General features: G+C 40.8%; 1 long non-coding RNA gene across 1 annotated transcript; it reads right to left on the bottom strand.

Annotated features, from left to right (window-relative positions):
- Positions 1-1446: 1446 nt before the first annotated feature.
- Positions 1447-8591, bottom strand: LOC139073702 (uncharacterized). Its single transcript, XR_011522685.1, has 4 exons — positions 8111-8591; positions 7583-7738; positions 2669-2868; positions 1447-1835 (listed from the first exon to the last, which is right to left on the bottom strand). It is a non-coding gene; the product is annotated as an uncharacterized lncRNA (long non-coding RNA).
- Positions 8592-13233: the final 4642 nt, after the last annotated feature.

Here is a 13233-nt window from a genome sequence, read left to right as displayed (position 1 = left end):
GTGTATGGTGACAACTCTGTCAAGAAACTTCTAGATGAATAAAGAGTTGAGAAATAGGGAAGTGGGTGGAAAGGGTGTGGAGTCAAGAGAGAGATGCTTTGTTTTCTTAAGTGGGGGACGCTGGAGCATGGCTGGATGCTGATGGGGTGGGGCCCTGAGAAGGTGAGAGGAATGGGTGCAGAGCATGAGGGAAAGGCTTGACCTGGGGCAGAGGGAGGTCACCTCCTTTGTCACATTAGAAGGGACAACGGAGGAGATGGGTGCAGATGTAGGAGGCCTGTAGATTCTGTGGTAGGAAGGTGAGAGGGGTCTCGTCTGGTGAGAGCAGAGTTGCGGTGCCAGGAAAGTTAAGAGGCAGGAAGGGAAGCTGGAGGGGAACAGAGAGAGAGAAATACTTACAGTGGGAGAAAGAAAAGGATCTTTAGATTACTAAGAAGAGTGAAGGCAAAGCCCATCTCCTGAACCTGCAGAGTACTGAAAATAGAGAGAAAATCCTCCAAGACAGAGAGAGAGATTGAGAGAGAACCAGATTACCCACAGTGGAATGCTAGTCACATTAGCATTGTTTCTCTCACTGGCAACACTGGATGCTACAAGATAATGGGACGCCACACAGATAGTTCTAAAGAAATTTAATTTTTGAACCCAGAACTCTATACCCAGTCAGAGTAGCCTTCAAATAGAACGCACAAAATAAAAACATTGTCAGTCATCCAAAGATACATAAAGTTTACACTCACAGACATCCCTGAATAATTTACTAGAAGATGAATTCTGGCAAGTCAGAAAATGAATCCACGAGAAAGACACATGATGCTAAAAACGGTGACAAGCAAAGAAATGGGGTTAGAGGGTGCCTTTATAATGAAGTATAAATAATTACTGGCTATTTTTTTTGAAGGCAGTCTGAAACTCAAGTTCAAATGATGTAAACATGAGAGATGGTGGGAGAGAGAGGGAGGAAGGAAATGAAAGCCCAGTAAGTTCTTCATCTTATTCAGGGGAGGAAATAGGTACTGATTACTTCTAGATATTGATACAAAAATGCACGTTAAAAATGTGATCATAATCCTGGAAGAATAGATGATGTGTAAATTCTATATATTCTAATTCCCACAGGGAAAAGAATGGAGCAAAGAGAAACCTATTAATTCAAAGAAAGTAATAGACTTAAAAAATTTTAAAAAGAAAGACAAGAAAAAAGAAATAATTCTATTCAGAAATGGAAATATAAAATCCAAAAGAAGATGGTATAAATAGTTCTAAACATATTTCATTGAGGAAAGTGGAAGAATGAGTTACTAGAAAAACATAATAAAATTTCTGAGCAAAGTTGTCTCCCCTTTTCCATCCCAGTTGGAAGGCGTGGAGGAACACTATAAAACTATCTTTATCAATAAATAGACTAGTTACTATGACTGCGTAATAAATCACCCCAAGACTTAGTGGTGTAAAACAACTCTTTGTGGAGTCTATGGAGCAGGAGTTGGGACAGGATACAGTGGAGATGGCCAGTCTTTGCTCCCGGTGTTGGGGCCTCAGTTGGAGGGCTCAAGAGCTGGGTCCCTCACACGTCTGGCAGCTGGTGCTGGCTGTTGACTGGGGGCTTTGACTCGTTTCTTCTCCATGTGGGCCTCTCCATGTGGACTGAGGCTGGGCCTCTACGCGTGGCCTGGGCTTCCTCACAACATGGTGGCTGGGTGCCAAGGGAAAGCATCCCAACAGAAAAAGAGCCAAGTGCAAGCTGGACATCACACACCGTCACTTCTTTCTGCTTGTTAGAGGTGAGACACTAAGGCCAACGCCTATTCCAGGGGAGGAGAATCAGGCTCCACCTTTTGTGAGAGAAGGGTCAAAGAATTTGCGGACATGTTTTAAAACCACCATAATAACCAAGTGGGATTCTTTATGATAAAATTAAAAATGTGCTATATAAACAAACTTTAAAATTTTAATTCTATAGCAAAACGTGATAACCAACTAAACAAAGATGATATACAGCTATACAGAGAGACCTTTAAACAAAATTAGTCTCAGTAATTTGTCATTAACAAACTCTTTAAGTTTTGAAAGTTCCCTTCATTCCAGCTCTCAGATCAGGCAAATCTGTCAGAACTACCATCAAGAAAATCTAGCTATTTGCTATTTACAGAAGACATAGGCAAAACAAAATCCAAGGATAAATCAAAGGGATAAAAATTGTTTTTAAAGGGATGTAAAGAAACATACCAGATATCCTAAGAAAAATAACTCAGGGTGAAAACCTTAGGGAATTTCAAATTCATTAATGATATAGGTAATCAAGAAAATAGAAGTTAAAGCAACAATGAAATGGCAAACACACAAAATGTGAAAGCCCTAATGATGTCCATTCTTTGCATGGATGTAGGGAAAAGTATTCACTGTTGGTGGGTATGTGAAGTTGTACAGCGTTTTTAGAGGACAATTTGCAGTATCCGTCAAATTGTAAATCCACACCCTTTGACTCATCAACTCCACTATTAAGTATTCAGCCTACAAACATCTTTACTAACGTGATACTATGTAAATTCTACGCAGTATTTTTTAAAAGGAAGATCTATACCCAACGATATGGAAGGATTTCCAAAACAATGTTAAACGAAAAAAGCAAGCAGCACAACAATACATACAGCGTGAACCCTCTTACTTTTTAAATTGCAGAACTAGATTACGTATCTACATCCTGTTCGTGTTCATACGTATGCAAAGACGAAGAAAAATGTGAAGAAAGATTTGCTTTCAACTGAAAACTGGAACTTCCTCTCAGGACTGCTGTAGGATTAGAAGTTCGGGATAAGGAGGTAATTTACAATTTTTTCCTCTACATCTTGTTATATTTTGGATTTCCTAAAAGTAAAATATACATAGATTAGCTATATAATTTTTAAAATTAAAAATAAAGTGAACTTTTTTGTTGTTTTGTAATTTTATTCTTATCTGCTTTATTGAGACATAATTCCTGTACCATACAATTCATTCATTTAAAGTGTACAATGTAATGATTTTTGGTATATTCATAGAGTTGTACAACCATCACCACAATCAATGTGGGAACATTTTCTTCACCCTCAAAAAAAGCCATGTGCCTTTAGCTACCACCCCCTCCCACCCTCCCCGTCCTAGGCAACCACAAATCCACTTTTTGTCTCCATAGAATTGCCTATTCTGGACACTTCATGTAAATGGAATCATATAGTATGTCATCTTTTGTAACTGGCTTCTTTCGCTTAGCAAAATGTTTTCAACGTTCATCTGTATTGTAGCATGTCTCAATACTTCATTCCTTTTTATGGCCAAATAATATTTCATTGTATGGATATACCACGTTTTGTTTATCCATTCAGTAGGAGGTGGGCATTTAGGTTGGTTCTACCTTTTGGTTACTATAAACCTGCTATGAAAATTCATGTACAAGTTTTTGTGTGGACATAGGTTTTCATTTCTCTTGGGTATATACCAAAGTTTGGAATTGCTGGGTCAAATGGTAGACCTACGTTTAACTTTTTGAAGAACTGCCAGGCTGTTTTCCGAATCAGCTACACCGTTTCACATTCCCACTCACAGTGTATGAGTGTTCCATTCTCCGCATCCTCACCAACATTTACTGTCTGTCTTTTCGATTACAGCCATTTTAGAGAGTGTGAGGTGGTATCTCGTTGAGGTTTTGATTTGTGTTTCTCTGATAACTAATGATCTTGAGCATCTTTTCATGTATTTATTGGCTACTTGTATATCTTCTTTGGAGAAATATTTGTTCAGATCCTTAGCCCATTTTTAATTGGATTAATTTTATTGTTGAGTTGTGAGAGTTCTTTCTATATTCTAGAAACAAGTCCCTTATCAGATATATGATTTGCCCGTATTTTCTCCCATTGTGTAGGTGGTCTTCTCACTTTCTTAATGGTGTTCTTTGAAGCGCTAAAGTTTTTAATTTTGATCAAGTCAAATTTATCAATTTTTTCTTTTGTTGGTTGTGCTTTTGGTGCCGTATCTTAGAAATCATTGCCTAATCCAAGGTAACGAAAATTGTCCAATATGTTTTCTTCTAAGAGTTTTACAGTTTTTACATTTAGGTATTTGATTCATTTTGAGTTAGTATTTGTATATAGTGTGAAATAGGGGTCCAACTTCATTCTTTCACATATTCCAGTTGCCCCAGCACAATTTTTTGAAGAGACTATTCTTTCCCCTACTGAAGACTTGACACCCTTGTCAAAAAATTGACTTGCCATACATATATGGGTTTATTTCTGGGCTCTCAATTCCATTCTATTGACTTACGTCTATCCTTACACCAGCATCACACACTGTCTCAGTTACTTTTGCTTTGTAATAAGTTTTGAAATCACAGAGTGTAAGTCTTCCAAACATTGTTGTTCTTTTCAAGATTGTTTTGGCTCTTCTGTGTTCCTTGAGTTTATATGAATTTTAGGATCAGCATGTCAGCTCCTACAAAGAAGCCAGTTGAGATTCTGATAGGGATGGCATTAAACAAAACAAACTTTTAAAATGGTAGCTATTGTTATGTTGTTATTATTATTTTATGGGAATGAAGTAGCATTCACCAAGTGGTTTCACAACATTCAACTTCAAGAGTCAATAGATGTCAGTGTGTGTCATCATCTGGATCCAGAATTGCCAAATTCTTAGTATATTGCTTCCTATGGAACTTTCAAAATCATGCTCTCTTCTCCATCTCGGTTCTTCTCTTCCAGTTCAGGCCTCCAGCCTTTCTAATCTGCTTTACTGAAGCATCTTCCAGGAATCACTGCCTTTGATCTGGTCACCTCTAAACCATCCTCCAACGTGAAGTTAGGATCATCTCTCTAAAGCCCAAACATGATCCTGTCTGCTCCTTTTGAAAAACACTTCAATGACTATTGATGGCCATCAAGATAAAGTTCAAATTTCTTAGTATACTTATAAGGCTCTTCTAACTCTGATTTCTACTCACCTGTTGCTTATCTCCCATCCCTCCTCAGTAATAGCAACCCAATTCTGCATTTCAAGTGCACCAAAAATCTGCAGTCACAGAACATACCAGGCATCTTTATGCCTCCCTGCACTGGCACACATGTGACTTTAGTCTGGAATGCCTTCCCTTCTCATCTCTCTGGAAAACTCTAACTTATCTTTCAGAACTTAGCTCAAATATCATTTCCACTCTTTTGTTGTTGATGATGATGACAGAACAGGCATTTGGTATTAAACTTGAATCCAGAAGAAGTATATAAAATTGAAATAAAAAGTAAATCCTCTCCAACTCGCAACCTTCAGTCACACTCTTTTGTTCTATCAATTTTTGCTTTAGTATTTTGAGGCTCTGTTATTAGGTGCATACACACTTGTGATTATCATATCTTCATAATGTGTTGACTTTTTATCGTTATGAAACATCCCCTTTTCTGGTAATACTCTTTGCCTTGAATAGTATTTTATTGATATTTTCACAGCCATTCTAGCCTTCTTATGCTTAAGGTTTACATGGTATGTCTTTTCCCATCCATTGACTTTCAACCTATATGAGTCTTTATATTCAAAGTACATTTCTTATAGACAGCATATAATTGGGCCTTGCACTTTTATCCATTCTGGCAACTTCTGCCTTTTAGTTAGAATGTTAGTCCTTTTTATTTAATATACTTATTTATATAGTTAGATTTAAGCTTATAATTTTATTTGTTTTCTGTTTGTCCCTTCTGTTTTTTCTTTTGTTTCTCTTTCTTCCTTTTGATTAACTGATATGTTTTAAAATTCCATTTTAACTTGTCTATTGGTTTTGTAGCTATATCTCTTTGCCTTATTTTTTGGTTGTTGCTCTAGGATTACAATATATATCCTTAATTTTTCAGTCTGCTACAAGTTTCTATTACAGCACTTCACGTAAAATGTAGAAAGCTTGCAACAATATCGGTCCATTTATGACCCGTTCTTCATGTTATAGTTAATATTACATTCACATACATTATAAACTCCATAATTCTATGTTATAATTTTTTTGCTTAACAATTATTTAACAATTGCTTGAGAGTTATTTGTATTTTACAGAAATTAAGAAGACGAAAACAGTCTTTGATAGTTATCCACATATTTACCATTTCCGGTGATCTTCATTCCATCCATAGGCCTAAGTTTTCATCTGGTGTCGTTTCCTTTCAGTCTGAAGAACTTCCTTTAGCATTTTTTGTAATGCAGATCTGCTGCTGACAAATTCTCTTAGCTTTTCTTTAATCCAAAAAAAGATCTTTCTTCCACCTTTATTCTTGAAGGATATGTTCACTAGATACAGAATTCTGAGTAGATAGATATTTTTCTCCCAGCTCTTTAAAGATGTTGTTCCACTGTCTTCCCGCCTCCTTTGTTTCTGATAGAAGTTCCAGGTCGTTAGAATCTTTGTTTCCCTATATGCAGTGTGTCATTTTATTTGACTACTTTCAAGATTTTTTTCAATCTAGTTTTCAGCAATTTAACTATAATGTCCCTATAATGTTATTGTTGTTGTTGTCTTCAAAATCCTGCCTGGGAGCTCCTTGAGCTTTTTGAATCTGTAAATTTATGCTTTTACCAAATTTAGCCATTTCTTCAAACAACTTCTCCAAACATTTTCTATCCCATTTTTTCTCTCCTCTCCTTCTAAGACTCAAATTACATGTATGTTAAGCCTTTTGATATTGTCCCACAGGTCCTTGAGGCACTGCACATTTTTTTCAGTCTTTTTTTTTTAATGTGTATTGTTCTTCAGAATGGATAATTTCTATTGATCTAACTTTAATTTCACTGAATCTTTCTTCTGTCATTTCTCTTCTGCTCCTAAGTGAATTTTTAGATTACTAATATTGAAATTTTCATTTCTAATATTGACTTTTTCATTTTTAGAATTTCTATTTGATTATTATAATTTCTATTCTGCTGAGGTTTTCTATCGTTTTATTTATGGCAAACGTATTTTCTTTACATCCTTGGGTGTAGTTATAACAGCCACTTTAAAATTCTTGTCTGTTATTCCAGCATCTGAATCATCTTTAAAGTTGGTCTCCATTGGCTGTCTTTTTTCTTAGAATGGGCAATGTTTTCCTGCTTTTTTGCATGTCAGGGAATTTTGGTTTTATCCTGGACATTATGAATGGTACATTGCCGCGAGTCTCTGGATTCTGTTACGTTCCTCTAAAGAAAATTGATTTAGATTTTAACCTGAAGTTAACTTGACTGAATTCACCCTGAAAACTTTGTCTCCACTGTGGTGAGTGGCAGCTGAAATTTAGGTTCAATTCTTTTTCCTCAGCTGGCTTCTTCGTGTCTGTCCCATGCATGTGCAGTTCAGAGGTCAACCAGAGATGTGACGTGGGCAGAGTTTATGCACAGAATTTGGGCTCTCCCTCTCCTTTCTTGGATCCCCCCCACCACCACCACTTTCCAGTGAATGTGGCTGCCCTGAACTGTGTCCCCTGGTTCATCAAGCCAATAACATTGCAAGTTTTTATACCAGAATTTTAGTTCCCCTACGTGCACAGACAGAATCTTGCCTTCAGAGTAAATTCTAGTTAAAAAGAAAGAAACTCACTCTGTGATGTCCTTTTCTTCCAAGTGTCAACTTCCCTCCAGTATCTGCCTGCTTTTTTTCATTCTCCAGTATCTTCAGGTAGTTGATTTCTAGATTTCGTTGGGAGTTTACAGTTGGATGTATCATTGGATTTTTGCTGATTGATTCTAAAGAAGTCTATGGCCAGAAAAAAAAAAATGGCTAGGAAACATTGATCTCTTTGTTAAAGGGATTTTTACTTTTACCCCACATAATAAGGAATTTTCTGACTCCCCACATTAATCTTGTTTCATTTCCTCACTGGCGAGCTAATCCTGAACGTTCATCTAAGCATTATTAATTGGTTGTTTTATTTAATCCTCACAACTCCTCTATGGGGAAGACGGCTTTATTATCCCTGTTTTACAGATGAGAAAACTGAGCAAGAGAGGTTAAACCACTTATCCAAGTCAGTGTGCATGAGAGGCATTCAGACCAGCTGCTCCCTCCCCAGTCCATTTTCCTTCTTCATCTGGCTGTGAGACACGGCTTGCAAAGAGGGCAAGGTACCAGGAACAAGGCCACAGCCGGAGGGAGAAGATGGAAGGAGTCCTCTGTGACTTTATTCTTGGCCCAGTCTTCGTTAGTCATCCAAGTCAGGGGCTTATCCCAGCTGGGCATAACCAACAGAGTCCACTCTAACTAGCTGAAGAGAATGAGGTTGAAGAAGGGTTCAGAGGATGTCAGGGAGTTGGTAACATCTCCAGGGGGGCCAGAGGCTCCAGTGCAATGGGGGTGGCCACACAATGCCCACGGCACCCCAGACACTGGCTGCCTCTTGGCTGCCACCCCAGAGTGAAGTCAAGCGACAGCCGCTCCTTTGCAGCTCACACGCACGCCTCAATGGCCCTCGGCAGTGTGTGTGTTGTCAGATCCCTCCTCACGTGCCTCCTCCCCGCTGTGTGGGAGGCTCTGAGGGAGCATTTCTGGCTTCTGCATGGGGAGGTGGGACATTGCCCGACATTGGAAGGGTTTTCAAATGGTGCTGGGCAACGAAAGAATTCAATCAACGCGCACATTCCATGTCAGTGAGCCATTGGGCAGATCCCGCGTGACCTGCTTTTCTTATAATAATTTCTCCCAGTAGGAGGCCAGAACAACCCCTTCCTATGCTGCCTGACTTTGAGTTTCCCTCGTTTAGACAAAAGCCAAACTCTGTAAGCAGACAGTTTTATAGGGGCATGACTCATGCTGGTTTTCCTTTAACTGCTATTGCACCTTGACTGTGATAAAATGACTGCATCTGGAATGTAAGCTAGATTTTCTAATCAATTATAATAAACACTGGATTCTAAAGACATACTTGTTGAAACTCCATTTGTTCAGTGTTACCCTCAATTGTTGGCCAAGTACACGAGGATTTGCAACAGCGCCCCCCTGGCACCCAGGACGCTGCATTGGGATCTGGGCCGTGGGGGGTTATCTAGCCAAAAGGGAGTGTCCGGACAGCTCAATGGATTGTGTGCTTTCCAAGTGACCTTTGGAAAATTGACTGAAAAGATAGAAGCAAAACCAGTTGGAGGGATGGGGAGGGATAACCCTGCCCCACCCGCAGTCCCTGACCTGCTAAATCACTAAGGACAGGAAACTCAATTCCGTATTGGGGGAAACGTGCTCACGTCGTATAAGAGAGTGTTACTGTAACTGAACGGTTTATAGATCTTCTTGGGGACAACAATGAAAATAAAATACTCTTTGGGCTTTTATGGTCGTTGAATTCTCTCCAGCTATATAAGAACTAAACTAACCCCCTTCTCATTCTCCCAAGGCTAGTGTTTTCAGAGCATACTCAGCAATTATGTTTTGGAATTTGGGGAGCAATCTCAATTCCTTATTATTTAATTATTGTTTAATTCTTTAACATGTCTTTGTGCGTGTGTGTGAGGAAGATTGTCACTGAGTTAACGTCTGTGCCAATCTTCCTTCTTTCGCACGTGGATGCCGCCATAGCACGGCTTAATGAGCGGGGTAGGTCTGTTCCCAGGATCCGAGCCCTTGAACTTCTGGCCACTGAAGTGGAAGATGTGAACATAACCACTATGCCACCAGGCTGGCCCCTTTTTTATATGTCTTAATGTATAATAAAAATTTCTCACCCATTTGCAAATCCCTTTGTAATTTCTCTGCTTGTGTGTCCTTCCTGAGATGTTCTAGAAAACAATAAGCCTATATTTAGACCTCCTCTTCTTTTTACACTAAGGGAACCTATTCTATGCATTTTCTGTGTTATGTGTATACATATGTACATATTCATGTACATATGTGTATTTCATATGTGTATTTTATATATACATATAAATGAATATATCAGCAGAGCTCTTTCCACATATTTCATACAGATTTTCTTCCTCCTCTTTTTTTTTGAGGAAGTTTAGCCCTGCTAACATCTACTGCCAATCCTCCTCTTTTTGCTGAGGGAGACTGGCCCTGAGCTAACATCCATGCCCATCTTCCTCTATTTTATATGTGGGACGCTGCCACAGCATGGCTCATCAAGCAGTGCATACGTCCACAACTGGGATCTGAACCAGTGAACCCTGGGCTGCCGAAGCGGAACATACGAACTTAACTGCTGCACCACGGGGCCAGTCCCTTCTTCCTCCTTTTTAACAGAGATGCAGAGGATTATTAACCAGCTAAACCATGGTTATTTAACCAGTCTTCTATTAATAGACAGGTATTTAGTTGTTTCCAGTCTTCCGCAATTATAAATAATGTTTTGGTCAATCTCCATGTATGTACCCCTTTGTGCACGTAGGAGAGTCTGTGGGATTAAATTTCTACCAGTAGAACTGCCAGGTGAAAGGCAGAGATGATGCTTTCAAATCAGGCACATATTATTAAACTGTGGTATCGTTACATAATCCTACTGCTCTGCCCTACCCATTTCCCACTACAGTACATAATCACACGTTTTCACCTTTATCTCTCCGACTGTAGTTTTAATTTGTATATCTTTTATTTAGAGTAATTAGTACTTTTAAATGTTTAAAATCGATTTTCATTTATTGTGTTCTTTTAATAAACTCTCTGGAAATGCCCATTTTTTTGGATTGTGATTCTTTTTCATATTGATTCATAGAAGTTCTTTATATATAAATACATGAGGTTTTCTCATTTAAAATAAAGATGATGTTAAATGTAGGACTAAATGTGATTTAGTGTCTATAACTAGGGATGGCTCTTCATATGAGCAAATTTGCAAATCAGAAAACAGTTCAGGGGCTGGCCCTGTGGCTGAGTGGTTAAGTTCACACTCTGCCTCAGTTCACTGGTTCAGATCCTGGGCAGGGACCTACACACCACTCAACAAGCCATGCTGTGGCAGCATCCCACATAGAAGAACTAGAATAACTTACAACTACATATACAACTATGTACTGGGGCTTTGGGAAGAAAAAAAAGAGGAAAATTGGCAACAGGTGTTAGCCTAGGGCCAATCTTCCTCACAAAAAAGAAAGAAAGAAAATTCATTCTTAGAGCATGTTTCCAGATTTTTTTATTTGGAAAATATGGTCATTAAAAAAAATTTTAAAGTTATTTACAAAACTATGCCACCCATTATGGCATTACATATTTTTACAGTAAATTAAGGTGAATTTATAATATTTTTTATGGTTTGTAAAACTATAAAATTAAGGAAACAAAATATTTTCATAGTTTATAAAAGTAATAAATACATACTTATCTGTTTAAAAAGTCCGATATACATAAGTTAAAAAGTACGAGTGCCCTCTCTTCCTACCGGGGCAACGCCACTGTTAAAAAGTTTGCTGTGTATTCCTTCTAACTTCTTTCTACACACTGACAATATATGTTTACATAGTAATTTCCCCAAAAAGGAGACACTACATGCTCTTCTGCAACTTGCTTTTCTTCAGTTAAGGATTAATCCCGAATGTCAAGAACAGCAGCCTTTGCAATTCGGTTTTTTCACTCTGTAAGCTGACAGTACCTCACCATGGACCACAGCAGGACCTGCTCGTGGCTTCCTCTGGCAATAACCCAGCCTCGAGTCTTGCGCGAGGATGGAAAAGGCCTTTGGAAACATCACGGAGCGCACTGTGTGCAGCGTGGTTCTCCTGCCGCTTCAATGTCTGCACCTGGGGGACGTCTCACACAAGTACCGAGGGGCTTAGACCCAGCGGGGCTGAGGATAACCACAAAGAGGGAGGTTAGAATTGAGGCCGTCACGAGCCAGCACCTCAAACTCCTGAGTTTCAAATGATTTCGCTTCTCTCCTCATTTGTTAAGATTTTTTTAAAGATGCACCTTGAGGCATAAATCCTTGGGATTAGGAAGGAGAAGGAACGGGGTCAAAATGGTGAGTGCACAGGAGTGGGGTGGAAGGGGCCGCACCCCATCTCTTGAGTCGTGGGTTCTTCAGGTCCACGTTCTGGAGCAGCCTGACTCCCCCTTGAGCCTGCATCAGGGCAGGCCCACTCTCCCAGGTGGATCTGATGTCCAGACACGTCCAAGGACTCAGTCTTGCCTTCCTGGGGCACCCTTCCAGCGGTGCCCTACAGACAGGGGGTGCTCTGGAGCCCAGGTGGAGGGGGCGCTTCAGGGTTGTCCTGCAGGCTGAGAAGTTTGCATTATACAAACGAGCCCAGTTCGGGAGGCCTCCACTCATCAAGCCTTGTGTCCTGGCTGGGCTGTACCTCTCCAGAGAAAGGGGCCCTTTTTCCTCCCGACAGAGGCACTTTCTACTCAGCCAAGCCCCTGGGGGCCACATCTGCCTAAGGGGGCTTCTTTCAAGTTAGCCCAAAGGCACCGTGCAGACTCTCCAGGCCCTGGCAATGCTGCCTGGCACAGCTGCAGGAGGCTCCAGATGGGTCTGCCCTGGGGAGTCCTGACCCAGGGGGTCGGGGCCTTCCCAGCATCCCTTGAGGCCACCCTCAAGCAGCCCTCCTAGGCTTGGGAACAAGTTGAGTTCTGGGAGGGTGGCTGGGGAGCAGTTTTCTTGAATAGAATCCATCCTGTGTTCATTCAACAAATATTTGAGGCTCTACCATATGCCAAGGCCTGTTCTAGCTCTGGAAATAGGCAGAACAGGACAAAGTCCTGTCTTTGTGGAGCTGGCATCCTAGTGGGGAAGCCAGACAGGGAACAAGTAAAATAAGTAAACAAGACCGTTTTCCAGAGAGTGCTATGAGGAAAATGAAAGGCACAATGGCCTAGGGAGTGAGGGGGAGGGGTGCCAGGGTGCAACCCGGACCTAAGAGGAACCTCCTGGGGAAGGTGAGACTCGAATGACAGGAAGGAAGGAGTCGTGCCAGCCTCTGGGAGGGCCACTCCAGGGAGCAAAGCCAGGAGCAGAGCGCAGCGCCCTGAGGCTGGGAGATGCTGGCGTGCCCAAGCACATGGTGGGGAGCAAGAGGGGAGTCGAGAGGCGTCTGAGGTGTAAGGAGAAGTGAGGCCAGATGAGGCAGGGCCTCGCAGCCAGGCTGGGACCCCGTGCACCTTCTTCCACATGCAGTGGGTGGTCTCGGAGGTCAAAGCAGGTGAGGGATGCGACCCCAGCGCGTGTTTAAAGGGTAACTCAGGCTGCTTTGTGGGGAGAGCTGGGGGACAAGGAGGCCAGGAGGACAGCAGCCAGACCAGGTAGAGGCTGCTGCACTGGTCCAGGTGAG

The sequence above is a fragment of the Equus przewalskii genome, chromosome 9 (genome assembly GCF_037783145.1).
Source record: "Equus przewalskii isolate Varuska chromosome 9, EquPr2, whole genome shotgun sequence".
NCBI classification, from domain to species: Eukaryota; Metazoa; Chordata; class Mammalia; order Perissodactyla; family Equidae; genus Equus; species Equus przewalskii.
The sequence above is the reverse complement of the archived record's forward strand: the minus strand, read 5'-3'. Positions and strand labels throughout refer to the sequence as shown.